The following is a 20831-nucleotide window of genomic DNA, read 5'->3' as shown; positions in this document are numbered from 1 at the left end:
AGTATAGTGACTGGGTTATGTAGTGTAGTGATTGGGTTATGTAGTGTAGTGACTGGGTTATGTTGTACAGTGACTGGGTTATGTAGTGTAGTGACTGGGTTATGTAGTGCAGTGACTGGGTTATGTAGTACAGTGACTGGGTTTTGTAGTGTAGTGACTGGGTTATGTAGTGTAGTGACTGGGTTATGTTGTACAGTGACTGGGTTATGTAGTGTAGAAACTGGGTTATGTAGTGTAGTGACTGGGTTATGTTTCACAATGACTGGGTCATGTAGTGCAGTCACTGGATTATGTTGTACATTGACTATATTATGTAGTACAGTTACTTGGTTATGTTCTATAGTGACTGGATTATGGTGAACAGTGACTGGGTTTTGCGGTGCAATGACTGGGATATGTACTGTAGTGACTGGGTTATGTAGTACATTGACTGGGATATGAAGTGTAGTGACTGGGTTATGCTGTACAGTGACTGGGCTATGTAGTGTACTGACTGGGATATGAAGTGTAGTGACTGGGTTTACATGGTACAGTGACTGGGTTATGTTGTACAGTGACTGGGTTATGTAGTGTAGTGACTGGGTTATGTTGTACAGTGACTAGGTTATGTAGTGTAGTGACTGGGTTATGTAGCGTAGTGACTGGGTTATGTTTCACAATGACTGGGTCATGTAGTGCAGTCACTGGATTATGTTGTACATTGACTATATTATGTAGTACAGTTACTGGGTTATGTTCTTTAGTGACTAGGTTATAGTGAACAGTGACTGGGTTATGTAGTACAATGACTGGGATATGTACTGAAGTGACTGGGTTATGAAGTACATTGACTGGGTTATGTAGTGCAGTGACTGGGTTATGTTGTACAATGACTGGGTCATGCAGTACAATGACTGGGTTATGTAGTGTAGTGACTGGGTTATGTAGTGCAGTGACTGGGTTATGTTCCATAGTGACTGGATTATGTAGTGCAGCGACTGAATTATGATGAACAGTGACTGGGTTATGTAGTGTAGTGACTGGGTTATGTTGTACAGTGACTGGATTATGTTGTACAGTGACTGGGTTATGTAGTTAGTGACTGGGTTATGTAGTGTAGTGACTGGATTATGTAGTGCAGTGACTGGGTTATGTTCCATAGTGACTGGGTTATGGTGAACAGCGATTAGGTTTTGTAGTGCAATGACTGGGATATGTACTGTAGTGACTGGGTTATATAGTACGATGACTGGGATATGAAGTGTAGTGGCTGGGTTATGCTGTACAGTGACTGGGTTATGCTGTACAGTGACTGGATTATGTTGTACAGTGACTGGGTTATGTAGTGTACTGACTGGGATATGAAGTGTAGTGACTGAGTTTAGGTGGTACAGTGACTGGGTTGTGTTGTGCAGTGACTGGGTTATGTTGTACAATGACTGGGTTATGTAGTGTAGTGACTGGTTTATGTAGTGTAGTGACTGGGTTATGTAGAACAGTGACTGGGTTATGTTGTGCAGTGACTGAGTCTTTCAATGATATGCTTTGCAGTCACTAATTTTTTTTCATACAGACCTGATTATTGTTATTGGATGCTCTGTAGTAGTCCTGTGTTTTTGTCGTCACCACTGATCAACAGCCCTGAACTGCAACTTTGTCGAAAACTATATGATTTTATGATTTATGATTATTGGAGAGAAAGGCACAATCAGGATGGGTTTAAACAATCGTGTACCTGACTTTTTGCTGGAATAATTTTAAATCATACTGCTTTTGTCAAAGCAGCAATATTCACGGGGTGTTGCCTGTTCGATCAGCCAGGAATCAAGTTATGTGGTGAACTTGTAAAGAGGAGAAAATGCATGCATAAATGAAATAATAAATTGTATCAATACCTTATTTCTTCATCCATGTAGAAACATTACTCCATTCGATTCCTTTTCTTCTCATCGGACTGCGCTATGTTTAATTTTCCCGCTGATATATCAATAAAAATGCATCGGGTTCGGCTTACAAAAAATATATAATATATTAACCAAATCGGAATTTATTTTTCCGGATGCACTGACTGGGTTATGTTATAGACTCTTCCTGACGTTTCTCCTTCACTACTGTTAATATCTTAGTGAGGAGTAAAGAAAGAGGCTTGGTTGAACATTTACTGGAACACGCTTTGTATCTTTGTTTGTAAGAATGTTTATGAAGTTTCGGAATCCAATACAGATATGGTAATTCAAATTCATTTTGGTTGTTTGGAATAATAAAAATATTCAAAACGGACACATGATTTTGAAGAATTTCTTCCTTAGAAACAAAAATTTCTGGACTTTTAATTTTAGTAATAGACAGCATTATTCTGTTATATTTCTTTCGAAAAACTGACAAATTGATCTGTCCTCATCGAAAACGAGGAGAAGACAGGTAGAAGGTCCCTCAGCCCGACTCTATATCTTTCCTATCCTAATATATGTATTTACATAACTGGTATGACATTGATATACTTTCTCTCAATAAAAATGAATTAACGAAAAATAGATGAAACACTTGAGAAAAGATTTCCTGAATAAAAATAACGACACACCCTAATAAAGAAGATAGGCTCAGGGACAATATCTCTGATCTAAGAAAAATAGCCAACTGACTATACTTTGGCAAAAGTAGTTTTACTAAATCAATACAAATAAAAAAAAATCTTGTATAAAATGCAGAAATTTTTTTTTTCATTCATCTTAAAACTAATCAAATATCTGTAAATAGGATCATCATATTGATCATCATACTACAAAAAGATCATCAAATTGTGCGGGCAAATTATTTTCATTGAGCACACAAACTTGGAACCCATTTTGTCACATTTCGCATGCCCCTAACAATCATATTTGAAAAAAAAACTAAAATTTTAAATACAATAAAAAGTATAAGGAAGTCTTTAGTACAATGAATTTTATTTCTTTTAAAAATGAAAGTCCATTAATTTTCATTGTCAAAAAAAAAAAAAAATCAAATAATTAATGACCTTTTTACAAAAACTGTCGCCAGATGTTGTTCTGGTAAGAAATGTAGGTCTTTTTCCTTTCAATGATAAAAAATTCATTCAGCTCTTCAACTATTTCCTTTAAAAGGTAAAATGTTAAACAACATGGGATTTTGAGAAACTACCTATCATGTTAGTTTTACATGAATGTATGTTCGTTGGTTGTCTGTTTACTACCCCGCCGAGTTGCATATCCTTTATTTAAAATGTATCCACAATGGCATTTACAGGGTAACTAAAACATGCTATTTTACATGTTTAGCCTTTTATGATATCAAATTACAGATTTAGAAGTAATCCAACTGCATAACTTTTTATAATTTTTTTTCTCTAAATTTATTTCAAAATTAAGGATTATCTCCCTCATGCATAGCTCTAATCCTTCAACGTATTTGGCTCTAGTCTGTGGCACCTTTTTCAGCTCTTCCAAGTCTTTTTTATTTAATAATTTGGATTTCCAACGTTTCGGCTTGAGCATCACCGAAGAGACATAAATTGTCGAAATGCGTATCTGGTGCATCAAAATTGGCACCGTAAATGATTTACATTAAAAGGTTTTTATGAGAAAAAATTATTTGTGAACGAGGTAAAAATTTCAGTCAAGTGAGTAATGTGGCGAAGGTTTATTTTTCTTAATATCAATTAAATGAGTCAAGCATTGTTTCATATATGTTCACGATAGATAGAAAGATGAATGACAGACTGGCAGATAGATGAATGAGAGAGAGAGAGAGAGAGAATTTTCACTGATGGAAAAATCATTGATAATAGCTCCCTTTTCCCTAAGAAAATTGCGATGCTTTCAGTCAATTAACGACTCCTAAACTACCAAACTTATTAGAGACTGGATAGAAATTTAAAAAAAAACGAAATTGTGCTATTAAACAAGCATTCATCCATTATTTTTAAAAGAATATTTCCCTTTTGTAATATTGACAAAAACCTTTGGGAACAAGACAACCCCTAAAAGTCCATGCAGTAGATCCTGTAGTAACGTCATTACCGAAAAGTTATTAAATCAGGTTCAAATAATTATTTATCATACCTTAAATTTGCAAGAATATTGACCAGACCGTGCACTTTTTTCCAAAGTGTGTTAATATGGTCGATATTAACACGCTTTGAAAAGATTTTTTTTCAAACTGCATTAACTTGGTCCCAATTTTATATATATATATATATATATATATATATATATATATATATATATAACTCTGATTTAAGGACTAGGGAGACCAGACCATTATATATGGCTTAAGGAGACAATATACAAATTTTTTAAATTTGCTTTTTTCTAAAAAGAAATACCAGATCAAAGATCTATAGAACACCATTTAGTCGACTCTTGCTTTATTTTTTCATAATAAATGCCTCCTAAAAATATATGAAAAAAATGGTCTCCTTAATATTTTATGTTTCTCTCATATGACTTAAGGAGACCAGTGTATATTTTTTATAAATATAACTTGTGGTTTAAGTAGACCATTTTTCTTTCATAGTAATTTCACTTATTATGCATTAATTAACATATTGTTTCCAACCAGAATAGTTGCGGATGGTCATTAGTCAAGGTCAGCAGAAAGATATTTGTGCTAATGTGACTCAACATGATCAGTACAAAACGTTGAATTAAACTAAAGTTTATCATTGCACAAGTGACTTAAATAGAGAGTAGTTGCCCCAGTGGCACAGTGGTTAGAGCGTCTGCTCTAGAGTAGCGAAGTAAGGAGTTGATCCTTACGTCGCAGGTTCAAATCCCACTGTGGGATGGGGAGACCGGTCCTTCAGATGAGACCGTATAAATCGAGGTCCTGTGTCGCAGTAGGTGCTGGCACGAAAAAAATCCCTCGATGCTCAATGGCCGTAAGTGCCGATATAGGACAAAATTTGCAGATCTCCACCGGCATGTGGTGGTGTCTCCATTTGAGTGAAAAAATCTTGAGAGGAATGTTAAACAACATACAATCAATCAATATATAGAGAGTATAAGCCCAGAGTAGCTTGTTCTGATATCCACATTTAACTCTCAATGCTGTTGCCCACGTGGTGCAGTGGAAAGAGCCAATGCTCTAGAGTCGTGGAGTTAGTTGATCCTTTTCTCACATGTTTGAATCCCACTTTGGGACGTAGAGACCAGTCCTTCGTACAAACAGAGGTCCAGTGTCGCAGTAGATGCTGGCATGAAAAAGATCCCTCACTGCCCATTGGCCCTGAGTGCCGAGCATAGCTCATTTGCAGCTCTCCATCAGCAAGTGTTGGCATCTCCATATGAGTGAAAAATTCTCCAGAGGGACGTTAAACAACAAACAAACTCTCAATGCCCAAAACAGTTTAACCTAAAAGTGAATGCAGACATAAATTATTCTTTAAACCAAGTATAGTATACTCCATATTGTTTTGTTGAGGACACAAAGTTCACAGTGGACTTCAAGTAGTTTTTCCTGCTATTTATACCAAGCTTCTTTTAAACCATATAGTCACTGAGTGCATTCGCTTTCCAACTAATTGATGAAGTTCTGACCTATGCCTATATTTGTTTAAATTCTTTCTGATTTAAGAATACATTTGACCAGTTGAAACCAAGAGTACATGTCCTACATAAAATTTCAAGGTTGTGATTAAGATTCAGTAAAAGTTATGCCCCATCCAGTATAGCAATATGTGGATGCCATGTTCAATATACATATTTGCTATCATTAAACTTGCAGAGACCATGAATCAAAATAATTCAAATGCTTAAAAATCATTTTATTTTTACTGCTAGTCAAAATACAGTCACTCAAGCATATCCTTTGTTAATTTGAAAAAAAAAAATGATAGTTTAACATTTATTATTAATACCATACCAAAGCACTTCTTACATAATCCAATGATTCATGCTGTGATTTTACCTATTTAGATGTTTCTTATTTACAGTTCAGTATACATGATATACCAGTACAATGTGACACTAACCTAGTATCAGCTAAATGGATCATTACTATTCTGTTTTTAAGAAGTTTGCAGGGTAAAAAGTATAATAAAATAAAAATGTTGATACATTTATTGATTGCATATGCTAAAAACTTTTATAAAATATCAAACATTGTATCATAACAGCTTTTACAAATGAATTCAATACATTCAAAGGTACAAAAATCAAATTATTTTCATCCACAGTTTTATCATATTCAGTTGAACAACAGCTACATCTATTATATAAAATGTATGGTAGTTGGCACTGATGGTATATATATCCTGAGCAAAGAAAAAACACTTCTATAAATGTTATCTACTAGTAAGGCAAAGTCTCACTCAACAAACACTCTGGTAATGTATATCACCTGGATCCAAAATCTATGCAAGTTGGTCTGGGTTAGATTTAACTGCTCAATAACCCTGAAAATGTATGTTACATCCAGCATCAGAAGCAGGATACATCATCTATGTTTACTGATCACCAAAGAGTATATTGTTACTTTGAATGAACCTTCTCTAAAAAACTGGTCATTAATCCAGAAAATCTAAGTCAAATCAAGGATTGGTACCCTGAAACATTTACATGTACATACATCATCTTTGCAGGTTTGTTCAACATAGAGTTTATAATTACATGAGAATAGGACTGCTCAAAACACTTAATCTTGTGGAGTCCCCAATGTGGCGCAAAGGAGAGAGTTTGTAATCTAGAGTCGCGAGTAAGGATTTAATCCTTAAGTCTCAGGTTCAAATCCACTGGGGTTGTGGGGACCAGTCCTTCAGATTAGACCATATAAACTGAGGTCCCGCCTAGCAGTTGATGTGGGCACAAAAAAGATCCCTTACTGCTCAAGGCCCTGAGTGCAAAGTATAGGTCAAATTTTGCAGCTCTCCACCAGCAAGTAGTGGCATCTCCATATGGATGAAAAATTCTTGAGAGGGATGTTAAACAACAAACAAACAAAAACAAAAAAAAACACATGAGGAAAATGTAGATCAGGTCAAGCATCTGAAGTAAATCTGTTAATGTGCTTTAATCCATGCAAGTTTGTCCAGGTAGAGCTTAGGAATGAACCTTGCTCCTTAAATTTTAACTGGGATGACAATGCTAGGTATATAGTAAGAACTCATCTAGACTGTCCAGAAAAGCTAAATAATATTTAGCAATTTCTTACTTGCATGATTTAAAAAAATCTGCAATCTAACATTATTTAAAAAAAAATTCAACACATTTTCTAATTTTCAACAAATTCAATGCACTATGAGACGATTTAACATTTCTTAACCACATACACTGTACTTAAAGTGCAATATACATGCATTATACTGTATGTTAAATCTTTACAGTTTTCTTCAAGTACTCTAATAGTATATGAAATATGAAGATTACCAACAGTGATCAAGCTTTAAAGTCCATTGAAACAATACATAATTAGAGCAGAGCAAACACAGACCTCTAAAAACACCAGGTGCAATGGAGGAGAAAGCATTTCCTGCCATGTGCTCCTTGACATGACTGGGCAAATGGAAAAATCCACAAACAATTCAGTGTAAACAATTTTGATGAAAAACATTAGTCAACATTCAACTTAATGATCGATTGAATTTGCTATAACAATTAATTTACACGTAAGTGTACACACATGTATGCATACTAGATGAATTATTTCACAATATCCAAAATTGGACAATAATAGTTTCTAATCTAGCTAGACAACAGGAAATTTTCATTATTACTTACATTACATGAAACTATTGAAGTCTGTGAGCTACAAATTATATCTAAAAATTATACACATTTTAACAAGTGTTTACAGTTTAGTGTATTTATTATACACAAATGATGACTTAGTAATTATGACATACTAGTAAAGTCCACAGATTGACTTCCAGATTTCAGCTCAAAGGCTTGAAGATTTTTAGTGGCTCTTTCATCATTTTTTTTTCACTGAATATTTTCATTTTTATTTTCAAGATGCTGTTTTTGTTGAGGTCTTTTAGCAGTTTGATGCAATCCAAGAACTCCAAGGGCAATTTAAGAACTCCTGAATTTCTTTCTTACCTGGAAAAAATAAAAATTTAAAAGTTTAAAATATATTCAACTTACATGAAGAAAACTAGTAAAACTAGTGATAATGTAATAGACCTTTCAGATGTTCCAAAGCAGCTACATGTATCTAATTAAAAAATATAAAGTTTGAAGTATTTAGAGTCACCTGTACTCTGAACATGGGATATATGTATTTGACAGACAGATGAATGAATAGACTGATCACTATAGAGCACCTTAGTCTTAATTTTCAATAATCTTTATATTAGTGAAAATCAAATAGGAACTAGAGTGTTTCAAGGAATGTATATGTCACCTGCTACGTATCGTCATTAAAGAGGTAAATAAATCTAAGAGTGGTCAGCTATTAATTTAATATTAGCATGGAGGTTCATGCATTTGCCTGCAAGGAAAAAAAGGATCCAAAAGTAAAAGACTGGGATAGAATCTGGCAATCAAAGAAAATATGGTTCCCCAGTCCTCAAATGAATAATTTAATTGAAATTATGAGGAATAACTATTTATCATTTTATTAATACACATGTAGGTGCTTCCAACAATCCTCGGAGGAAAGGAATTTCAGACTGTCTTTACTTTAATTGTCACTTTGTCAGTCAACACGATTCATTGTGGAATACTGATCCCAATGTATTTTCATAGTATTTAAATATAAGTTTGTGTGGTAACTGAATTTCATACAGTTTCAAAGTATAGTATCATGAGCTCAAAAACATATATAAATGCTAATTATCAAAACCCTGCCTCTCAAAATTTTGGAGATATAAGGTGTGACACACGGACAGACAGACACCAGGTAAAGTGATCTCTAAGTGTCGTTCTGCTCTGCAGTTGACACAAAAATGAAAGTTAGTCAATTTTTGACCATGTATATCACTTCAGTGATGAAAGGAATGCTGAAGTGGTAAGTCTATCCTAATTATTTGAAAATACGGCAACCCCATTGGTCAGAATATAATACATATGCTGTCCAGCCTTAATTTCATTGGCATAAAGCAGCACAAAACACGATTTGATTGGATGGTGCAACTTGTTTTTCTAGGGGGCGCTGTTGCAACCCTGGAAAAGAAAACAGGACTGGGGCTTGCCCCTAGAGGGCACTTACTGACCGGAAGTAAACAAACAACAGAAATAGCAATACACTAGAAATATGTCCATAGGACATGTATGCCTGCCGAGTGTATAGTAATGCAACATGAAATTTTGTGTTAGTGTATGAAGTTTGATGAGAATATCTTGAAAAGTTTCTTTAAAATTGAAATTGAAATCTAAAAAAAATGGATATAGATGATAAATTCTCACCAAATTATGTATAGATGCATAGCCTTAGATATCAATATTTTAAATGGTTTTAAAACCATGCAAAATGCAAATTGAAGGAAAATGAGGTCAAGGTCACAGGAAAGGTCAAAAGTTTTTGAAATAGTTGAATAGGTCTTACTAATTATATATGTATCAGCATATTAAGTTTGATAAAAAATATCTTGAATGATTTCTTTAAAACTGAGCTAGTCACAAGCGTGGCGACATGGTTAGAGCGTCTGCTCTAGAGTCGCGAAGTAAGGAGTTGATCCTTATGTCGCAGGTTTGAATCCCACTGTGGGACATGGAGACCAGTCCTTTGGATGAGACCTTATAAACCAAGGTCCAGTGTTACAGTAGGTGCTGGCATGAAAAGACCCCTCACTGCTCAATGGCCATGAGTGCAGAGTATAGGACAGAATTTGCAGCTTTCCACTGGCAAGTGGTGGCGTCTCCATATGAGTGTAAAATTCTCGAGAGGGCCTGCAGATTACCTGTAATGATTGCGCAGCTATGTTTAGGCTTCCCAAAGCTTTAAAATGGTCTCAAAACATAATATGTCATTGCGAGGTTGGTTTTAGTTTTAATTTAAAAGTATTGAACTTAAGTACTTCCAATTTATATAGAGGATTTCCTCGGCTATGTATTAACATATTTGTTATGATATCACATGACTTTGCTGATCACGTGACGGTCATTTATAATTTTTTGAAGTGTTTCATATAAATCGCTTCGGCGCAGTTGATTTACACAATAATTATTAACATTTTGTTATAAAAATAAGCTCATCGTATCCTTGTGTATCCGAAATGTGCTTGGGAAAAGTTATATTATTACTTAGATACAAAATATTTCCAGAGAAATTCAACTTACCTACAAATTTGAGGGTATTTTCCACACAATATCGTAATCTGTATTAAAACAAAGCCAACACACATTTTTCCCAAGCAAGATTCAGTTAGAGAACAACCTCTTCTTACAGATTTCAACAAAAATTCTCAGATTAATCCTCATTCTTCACCTGCGCCAGACTCTTTTATACACACTAAATAAATTCTACCTCCAACCACGGGTATAAAACAGAGTACATTTCAAAAGTATATTTTTCATAAGCATTTTGAACATGCTGAATTTCAATCAAGGGTAGGTAAGCGGTGTATTTTTAAAATATTCTGACATATACGACTTAAAAAAACCTTTAACGACCCGTGAATTTTGCAATAGCTACCTAGCATTTTACATGCAGTTTCAAATAAAGTGTAAAGTTCATGACACTCTCCCCGTCATAACACCTCAAGATTTCAGTGACTTGACGTCATTTTCCATTATGACGTCATATTTTGGTAGTTCAGAGATGTGAAGGCACAGAGTGCACTGTGATATTCTACGGGAAGCCTAACCTACCTGCGTGACCAAAATCCCTACTGGGCTTTAAACTCTTCATTCTTGACCTGTATTTCGTCAAATAAGATTTTTCCAGTTAATTAAGGTAAAATTACTAATTGTTAAAACTGTAAATGATTTTTTTTTTAACCTGAGCCAGATTAAAGTGTCTGTATTTGACTGTTGGTTCCACCTATCTCAAGGAAATGATCTGTAAAAGCTATTAAATGTTAGAAATCATAATCTGTTCTCTATCTACTATAATCATGAGAAAAGGTGTTGAAAATTAACAGATGGAGATAAAATCAGCAGTCATATTAAAGGCTTTTTTTCAATAATCAATTTATTAGTGAAAATCATAAAAGTATTAGGCAAAAAGGAAAAATAAATGTTGTCATTAATTAACCTTGCATATCTCTACAATTTTCTGATAAGAAAATTATACCCGATGGATGCAATATAATCACCCTTTGCCTGCCCCTAAATTAAATTATGAAATTTTGATAGATTTTGATCTAGTAAGCAATTATTTAAAACAAGGTTCTTTTAGAGGTGCCTAGGGTCGAAATTCATAGAAAAAAAAACTACAAAAAACGTGAAAACCTATTTCAATCATACTGGTTTATATTTATTACAAATGTCCTCATAGTCAGCATAGCCCAGAACGATAGATCGCAGACTCTCACCATGAACATTTTTAGTGTCCTGGTTCGAAACCATTTGTTGGCACATTTTTATTTTTTCAAACTTTTTACCTGTATAAACACTAAAGAACGAGTGCACTTATGGGCCCCGGTAAAATGTGACAAAATGAAGAATTAAATTAAGCATAATTTTCCATCTCAGATCATTAATTGATATCTAAACCATAAGATTCAACAAATTTTATCACTGAAATTCATGAATATACAAAGAGCAAAGCCATACAATGTGGTAGGGGTCAGCCGACATTCGTGATTTTTTATAGTAAATCGAGGACGGTCATTCATTTCAAAGCTTTTGTTTATTGTCAGCCTAACATTGTACAAACTTGTGCGATTGACAAAAAATGCATTATACATTTATAAAACTTGTGTGAAAGTAGGAAATTTGTACATGATTAGGCTTGTACTTAAAATATTAAAAATGTATGAAAAGTTCAATGTTTTTCCTATAACAAGCAAGAGCTATTTACCTGTATGACCTATGTTGAACCCACCTGTGGAATAAATTATTTAAAATACTGGTAGTCACGTGAGTTCTACCCAGGTTAACATTCCTCAAAGATGTTCACTGTAAAACATAACCACGTTTTGTATCATTATATCGAAGTCAAGCCACATAGAGAAGTTTGTATGTATTTGGTTTTAGGAACACAGGATGGTTAGGAGAGTTTAGTGTCGTTAAAATGTCATCATAAATAAAAGTGTCAAACATTTTTAACATTCATGCAAGACAATGGTACTGGTATTGAAAGCCACCTAAATACACTTTTTTTCACTTTAAAATTTAAAGGAACTAATGTTAATAGTTATTGTATTATTTCAAACGCAAGCATGCAAATTTCTTAGTTTGATCACTATGGATACAGGTATCTATACAACTTCATTCGATTTTTTTCTCGGGTAAAATAGCACAAGAAGTATCATTCGGCAAAAGTGGATGCTCTTGTGTATCGAATCAACTGAGAGATATAAACCCCGTATGCAGGTGATGAAGGTATATTGCTGAATAAGTAAGGGAAGTTGACGATTGAAAAGTTAAAGTCATCACGTTTATCTTAAAGCTTGGTTGTTAGATTACCATTAATGTAGAACTAAAGCAATACATGAGAAACAAGAAACTACACACATGTGGCCTAAAGTCAGTGACCGGAACATATATCGGTAAGCTTTTTCTAAAGACAGAAACCAATATTGGTCCTATAGGTCATCTCATATTTTTAACTAGAAGTGTTCCTTTGATATACTATATTTTACTTAATTTCTATAGACTTACTATACCCTGAAAAAAAAAGGAGGAAAACAGGAACTACCTGTTTAAATGACCCCGACCACCGAGGTTAATCTAAAGTTTGTCCCTGCCTACCTGAAAAACAGACTGCCTCGGGCAGTCAGTAATTTCCAACTCTGGTTATGAGATGCTAAATGTTTAATATTTACAATTAAATGCTTATATTTACATTTTTAAATTCATGATAGATTGAGAAAGTCGATAAAATCATTTCTATATTAAGTCTGTATATTGTATAGGGGGAAAATAACTCGCGGTGTTAATATTCGCTATATTCACGGTGTGAATAAATCCGTGAATTCAAGAAACAGTGAATAAGTTTTCAATAACCTACATGTTATATTTGGAAATTTGAGAATAGACTACGATATCATAGGTAAATATATGTGCAGTGCATGGTCATTTCAGTAATTACGAATCGTACTTGTCATTCAATTATTTTAATTAAAATGCTTGACATTAATTTAGATCACCCAGCAGATAATAACCTGTATTTGTTTAAAAAAAAAACTGTTTTAATAGCCAACGCTACATGTTTCATCAATCAAAACACTAGGGTCATGGGTTTTGAATACCCGTACGTAACTATGTTACGATGTGTATTTGTTACCTGCATTATCATGTTTTTATCGACATTTTGGTTTTAAAAAATCATTCAAATAACTATTGAACTTGCTGATGTATATATAAATCTACCCTGTTGTTCGTGAAGTGAATACATAACGCTGATTAATGCCTTCTAGCTATGCTATGGATTAAACAGATATAGACATTGAAGGGAGGTACATGTAACCTTAGTTATATACCGATTCTGCGAATTCAACAAACCGCGATCGTGTCAGAGGAGAGAAAAACATGAAAATCACAACCCCTGAAATTAATCCCCTATACAGTACTTCAACCGAGAAATTAGTTGAAACTGGTTCCAGAAAAGAAGCTGAAAATGTTCAATAGTTTACAGACAATACTTGACACGTGATGACTGAACAAGAACAGATAGCAATAAGTAATTTAAATGACTCAGGTGAATTATAACCTGTTCAATCTTAGATCCATCTTTTTTCTAATACGAGGGTTGATTCAAAAGTTCATGGGATTTAATTATTTCTAAAATTTTATTGTGATTTGATGAAAGCAAACAATAGGCATATTTATAATATAGAGTCATTATGCAACAATACTGGAAAATTTCACCACGTTCCAATTACCAATAAGGTCACATGAGCTTTCTGAACACTGATAGTTGTAAAATCCGGGGGAGACTTCGACGTAACGTCAAGTTAAGTATGTCATGTCATGTTATAGGAGCATCTCACCCTCATGTTCAATTCAACTAAGTAATTCTACAGAATATTCTGCCTTTTTCTCTTTTTTTCTCTCAAGAAAAGCCTGGGTATCCACCAATCAACTTATCTTTATATTACACTCATATTTCAAAAATACTCCCCATCTTTCCATATGATGTTCCAATTTCAGTAGCAAAGTCAAGCACAGTACGTCAGTGGTCAACATCCATCAACGCTTAATTTGTCTACGAGAAAAACAGACCCTCCAAAAGCAGCCACACCTTTAATCAACCTCCATGGAAGTTCTATTGTTCTTAAATTTCTCACGCCACTGGAAAATCAGTTGCTAAATGCATTTTTCTCCAGCCTGTATCAGTAGTATACCCCTTTAAGTCAGAGTGTTCCTAAGATTTTAACAAAACATAACTTGACTGAAATGTGACGTTCTCTAACAATTAAAAGATGAACAAGAAATCATCAACTAATAATCTAAATATCAAGTTAAATCAGTAAAACTCTCACAGACAGATATATTAGTGGTCAAGCAATCGTAATAATGACAAAATTCTCATTTTATTTGCCACTTAGCGCAGGTTTTTTCTTATATCACGTATTAAGAATTAAAATGATAATGAACGAGTAAATGTCTCCCCTGCATTTTAAAACATCCTTTGCTATGGCAACTGCCATAGAGTTACTATCATTAATATTTAAAATATTTTTTTATTAAAAAAATTCAACAAGTGTCTATATTTTTATTTGTAATTTTCAACCACTTTCACTAATAAATAAATAAAATAAGAAGAAATTCCATGAACTTTCGGATCAATCCTCGTACATGTCAGTCATTAAATTTATATAATATACAGTATGCATAAGGGAGACCAAATGTATTACATTATGTATTACTGCATTAAGGAGACCAACCACTATCCATATGTAAATCAGTATTCAACCACTTTCACTTAATAAAAAAATAAAATATGAAGAAATTCCATCAGCATTTGGATCAACCCTCGTACATGTCAGTCATTAAATTTATATAATATACAGTACGCATAAGGGAGACCAAATGTATTATTACTGCATTAAGGTGACCAACTACTCTCCACATGTAAATCAGTATTCAACCGCTTTCACTAATAAATAAAAAAATATATGAAGAAATTAGTGATGAGACATCGGTTAATTTTCATAATCGATCATCGGTTGGAATTGGTTACTGCTTCTGATGCGATTTCACCGATTATAATCGGATTTCTTCATAGTTTTGTATACAAAAAGCAGACTATTACAATAATTTCATTTATTTCTTTAACATGAATATATAAAATACATAATATATTATTTTCTTTGTTGTTTTGCTTCTTTTACACTTTCTAGACCTAAAAATATTTACAGTGGACACCCAACATGGCTGCCTAGCGGCAGAAAACGAACTTCAAAAAGCTGTGGGGGGAATTGATCACTCTATATTTAAGGTAAATGTTGACTAAGTTGCATATTTTATATCTCAAATAAAAGATACAATTAATATTTTTTGAATAAGAAGAATCAGCTGATTGATCAAACCAAAGAGCAAACACAGATTTGGCAGAAAAAAAATTCACCCGGGGGTAAATTGAATGGGTCGGTCGGGTTATTACAGGAAACAAAAATAATTTTTTTTAGGCCCTATATATGCATCTTCGGTTCTTAATCACCTCTGCTTTGTGCTAGTTGGCTAGTATCAGATGCAGATGCCATTTTTTTTCATTAAGAAGAAATAAATTTTAAACCAGAAATGGATAATTCCGGAATGTATTGTATTAGAAGTATGTTTCCGATGATCGATTATGAAAAACTATAATCGATCATCGGAATCAGTAGCATTTTTTTTGTCGACAATCGATGTTTTTTCTGATTATCGGTACAACACTAGAAGAAATTCCACGAACTTTTGGATCAACCCTCGTACATAACAGTCATTAAATTTATATAATATACAGTATGCATAAGGGAGACCAAATGTATTATTACTGCATTAAGGAGACCAACTACTATCCACATGTAAATCAGTATTCAACCACTTTCACTAATAAATAAATAAAATATGAAGAAATTCCATGAACTTTTGGATCAACCCTCGTACATGTCAGTCATTAAAGGGGGAGTTTCGCTAAGGCCGTTTTTCGGCCCCTCACGAAATTTTATGAAATTTTGATATTTTGTAGAAAAACTTCTAAACTTCCTAAAAATATGAAAATAATTTATGTTACGCATTTTCCGGTCACGTGATAATTGAAAATTTAAGTATACCCCCATTTCGTATATTTTGGGAGTAGACATTTTCATAGGGGGAAAGTGGATTTTTTAACCGTCAAAATCGTAAATGAAATAGGATAAATATGAATAAAGACATAAATTAACCAATCTCAACAATTTTTTTACGGAAAATGGTGTTTATCTTATGCGAATGTTTTTTTAAGGTGCGATATTTTTCTGGTGTGTCAAATGTTACTTTTCTTTAAAAGAGGATGGATTTAACTTATGAAATGTAAAATATATAGAAAGATTTAACATCATAATTAATCGACAATTTATACATAAACTATATAATCAATATTTAACATTTTCCCATACGAAAAATGCAAATGAAAAGATATGTAGACATGAGATAGGTGAATGTAAAAACGTCATATACAGGTATATGCACTACATTTTCATCAATAAGGTTATACAACTACATGTTTTATAAAAATATACCTTAGTATCATAAAATTGAAATTAAATAACATGTTTTGAAATAAAAAGATTAAAAAATATTTTAAATACATACATGAATAAAAAGTTTACTTAAAAGCATCATATTGCTAGGTAAGCCAGTACATTGTAGGTGCAAGGTAAGAAAAATATTTTATCTGGCGTTCGCCACATAATTATTCGGCGGCCGCTAGAAAAATTGGCGGCGGCCAAATAGTTTTCCTGCGGCCACCACATAAATGACTGGCGGCGACCAGAAACTTATCTGTTGGCCGCAACATAAATAACTAGAGTCCGACAAATAAGTTCCTTGCGGTGTAGACATGTAATCTAATAAAACATAAATCTAAAGTTATGAGGTGAAAACCTTATGAAGTGAATTTTTGTTTGAAGTGTAGATTTTACCTTTGCTAATAAGGCATGAAACTCCAAGATTTGACTTCAAAGAGAAGTTGTAGATGTCGTTAAGATGGCTGGGGGGTTGTGGCCATTTTCAGACTATATTGATCTCCTTCAGAAGAAGAGCTCCATATAAAGATATACAAAAATGATCAAATTTTAAAACAAAAATGTATGAAATTTTTCTTTGCCAAATAATAGTTGACAGCTTAAGATATCATATCTAAAAAATTAAGTTATATCTGATGGTTAATTTGTTGACCCCCCAGCCTCCTTAAAGGCAGAGATTTTAAGCACCGCCTTCGAAAATACCTGGTCTGTGTACCTCTGTCAATCAAGTGCATTGAGGTATATCATTGGGTGCTACAATTTGATTGGCAAAAACACTACAATTTTATCTGGCGGCCGCCAGATATTTCAATGGCAGAAACTTATCTGGCGGCTGACAGATAACATATTTTTTTACCTTGCACCTACTGGCTTCTGTATATTGCAATGTATTTGATAATATGAATGATATTGATTACAGTCAAAAGTATTTTATCATGATACGTAATATGATGGAAAAATCTATAATGCATTAAATTTTCCTTCTCATTATGAAACTTGTAAGTATTTGCCCACATAGATCTGCATTATGTTTTCAGCGTAACTGAGAGAATCCCAGCCAGGACTTATTTCCTCTCGCTTCTCAAATCTCCAGAGATACTTAAGTTTTTACACCATTTCTAGTCACTTCTCATTTAGAGAGTTCTAGAATTCATTATATATGATTTGCTAGAACAGAGCGCAGTTCGAAATATATGTGAAAACGCCAAAGATATGTGTTTAATCCGTAATCAAGCAGACATATGCCCCTAGACATCCAGACTTAAAACAAGCCACGTTTCCTATATCAACCACACATAAATACATGGGCGCCTCTCTAGCATGTCGGAGCGTGGATTTCTATTTACAAGAAAGTCAAAAATATAACTATGCATGATGAATAACGTTAAGGAATGGACTTGCTCGAAAACTTATTTTTTGTTCAGTCAGTAGGAAAATGTAAGAAAGATGCAGCATCTGAACCATGTCTGGTAATGTGCAATCCTAGATGCATCATCAATGCAAGTTTGGTCACAATGGGGCTTATAGTTATATAAAAATGAGACCAGCTTCAAAATCTTTAACCTGCTCATATCCAGCATCTGAAGCAATATAGTAGTGTGCATCATAAAGCAAGTCTGGTCAACAATTGCTTTCAGCTGCTCTGCTCCAAAAACTTAAACCTGCTTTTAAAACATTTACTTGGACATTCTTTGACTATAAATCCAGCATCTGAAACCTGACTGGTGACAAGGAAACACGCTGGTTAATATAGGGCATAGATATACTTGAAAAAAAAAATCTGCTTCAAATACTTTTACCTGAAACACCGATGCCGACGGTATTACGAAAGCTCCCCCAACTTCAAGGAGGTGAGCTAAAAATGTGACGTTAACGTTATACGTTGGCGACAAAAAAAACTGTCGAAATGAAGATAGGATACGATAATGTTTTCTACTGTTAATATAATCGAGAATCTTCTTTGATTTTAAAAAAAATGCTACTTTTGGCCTAGTATTAACAGAGTCAGATCAAGAAACCAGGAGCTTCTAATTTTAGATATGCAAATTTTATGCAATTTTCATTTTTTTGGATATGAAGTGCACACACGACACTCATCATATTTCAAGAAATTAGTGTGCAGAGTATATCTAATTACTGAAAAAAATTAGGTGAGTGTCCCTCATGCACTTCATATTCTAAACATCGATTTTTAAATGCCACCCTCTTATATTTTCCCATAAGCCTAATGTTAACGGATCTGAGGGTACATCTAAGTATGTATCAGCTACGTTGTGAATTCATCTCATATTAACCTCTGAAATGTTAATAACAAAAGTTAATATATTTTTCTTGAATTCTTAACTAGTTTTGAAAAAATAAATTGAAATTTATTTTTATTAAAAAAAGTGGGCCGCTGAGCGACCTTATCGAAACTCCCCCTTTATATAATATACAGTATGCATAAGGGAGACCAAATGTATTATTACTGCATTAAGGAGACCAACTACTCTCCACATGTAAATCAGTATTCAAAACTTGAGATTTTAATACCCTAATAATTTACATGTTTAGTTACATGAACTAAATCTATTTACCTTTGTCATAACGCAAGAACTGTTTTACATTCAGCCAACTTTAACATTACACATGCATACAGTGTATGCCATGCATTAGGAAGACCAGATGCATTACTTCAACATTAAAGAAACCAACTACAATGGAACAATTAGACAGTATTCCAAAAAGTTCATTCCAATACCATAGTAATTTCCCTTAATTTGTTTGTATTTAGATGACCTAAATCAATTTATCTCAGCCAGAATTGGAACAAAAAAACTAATCATAAAAGTGGCCAAACACATGAACAGACAGATGGACATGATGATTCCTATGCTTATATACTCCCAAAGTTGCCAAAGTAGAGCAGATGCAGTGGTTAGAGCATCTACTCTAGAGTTGCGGAGAAAGAAGCTGATCCTTACATCGCGAGTTTGAATCCCACTGTGGGACGTGGAGACCCGTTCTTCAGATGAGACAGAGGTATTAACCGAGGTCCCATGTCACAGTAGGTGCTGGCTCGATAAAGATCCCTCAATGCTCAATGGCCGTAAGTGCTGAGTATAGGACAAAAATTTGCAGCTCTCCACTGACAAGTGGTGGCATCTCCATATGAGTGAAAAATTCTCAAGAGGGACGTTAAACAACAAACACTCTACACCCAAAACTTTGTTTGCAGAAGATTTTGTGATACATGCTTTACAAGTATACATATTGTTCATAAGGGAATAAAAATGCTATAATATATCATTAAGGAAAGCAACTGAAATTAAATGTGCACTTCTAATTGAACTAAACAAAATTACCCTTTGTCAGAATGTAGATTTATAAACAGGAAGACTGTTTTTCTTCATTTTTCCATGTCAGATTCAGACTGTTCTTGAAAAAATTCTGGCATTCATCCTGTAAAAGTGAAGAGTGCAGATAATAAAGAGCTTCTAAATAAACTGCATAATATTTAAATGATCCACTTAAAAGGGATAACAAATGCATTTAACTCCATCAAGGAGACCAACTGATATCCATATACAGACCCTGAAACGTGCTACTACCCCAAAAAAGCGTGTGACTTTCGTGCGCTTTTCGTTTCGTGCAAACCGTGTAGCGTTTCGTGTAAACCGTGCAGCGTTTCGTGCAAACCGTGTAGCGTTTCGTGTAAACCGTGCAGCGTTTCGTGTAAGCTCCAAAGCGTTTCGTGCAAACCGTGTAGCGAGCGTGCGAGAAGCGTGTGAGAAACGTGCGACTTTCGTGTAAGAACCGTGTGAGAAACGTGCAACTTTCGTGCAAGAATCGTGTGAAAAACGTGTAGGATTCATTCGGAAGTCATTTTATTTTAGATATGGATATTGATGGATCAACATGTCATTCTGTGTTGTTTGTAAGTAATATTATTCGCATATATTACCGGTGGTATAAAATAAAAATACGGAAACAACAAATTAAATAAAATTACTCGGTAATGTATTACATATTTGTTTTTCTTCCTTTTTTTAAAAAATAAAGATGGACATAAAATATGTTCAAAGTAATTAATTATATA

The 20831-nt window shown here is 33.8% G+C and overlaps 1 long non-coding RNA gene across 1 annotated transcript; it reads right to left on the bottom strand.

The window, feature by feature from the left end:
• Nucleotides 1–5744: 5744 nt before the first annotated feature.
• On the bottom strand, nucleotides 5745–20190 carry LOC133187112 (uncharacterized). The gene is made up of 2 exons (XR_009721128.1): nucleotides 20098–20190; nucleotides 5745–8033 (listed from the first exon to the last, which is right to left on the bottom strand). It is a non-coding gene; the product is annotated as an uncharacterized LOC133187112 (long non-coding RNA).
• Nucleotides 20191–20831: the final 641 nt, after the last annotated feature.

This window comes from Saccostrea echinata, unplaced genomic scaffold (assembly GCF_033153115.1).
Source record: "Saccostrea echinata isolate AGI-Se365-2 ecotype Australia unplaced genomic scaffold, CSIRO_AGI_Sech_v1 ptg000014l, whole genome shotgun sequence".
In the NCBI taxonomy this organism is placed as follows: Eukaryota; Metazoa; Mollusca; class Bivalvia; order Ostreida; family Ostreidae; genus Saccostrea; species Saccostrea echinata.
The sequence above is the reverse complement of the archived record's forward strand: the minus strand, read 5'-3'. Positions and strand labels throughout refer to the sequence as shown.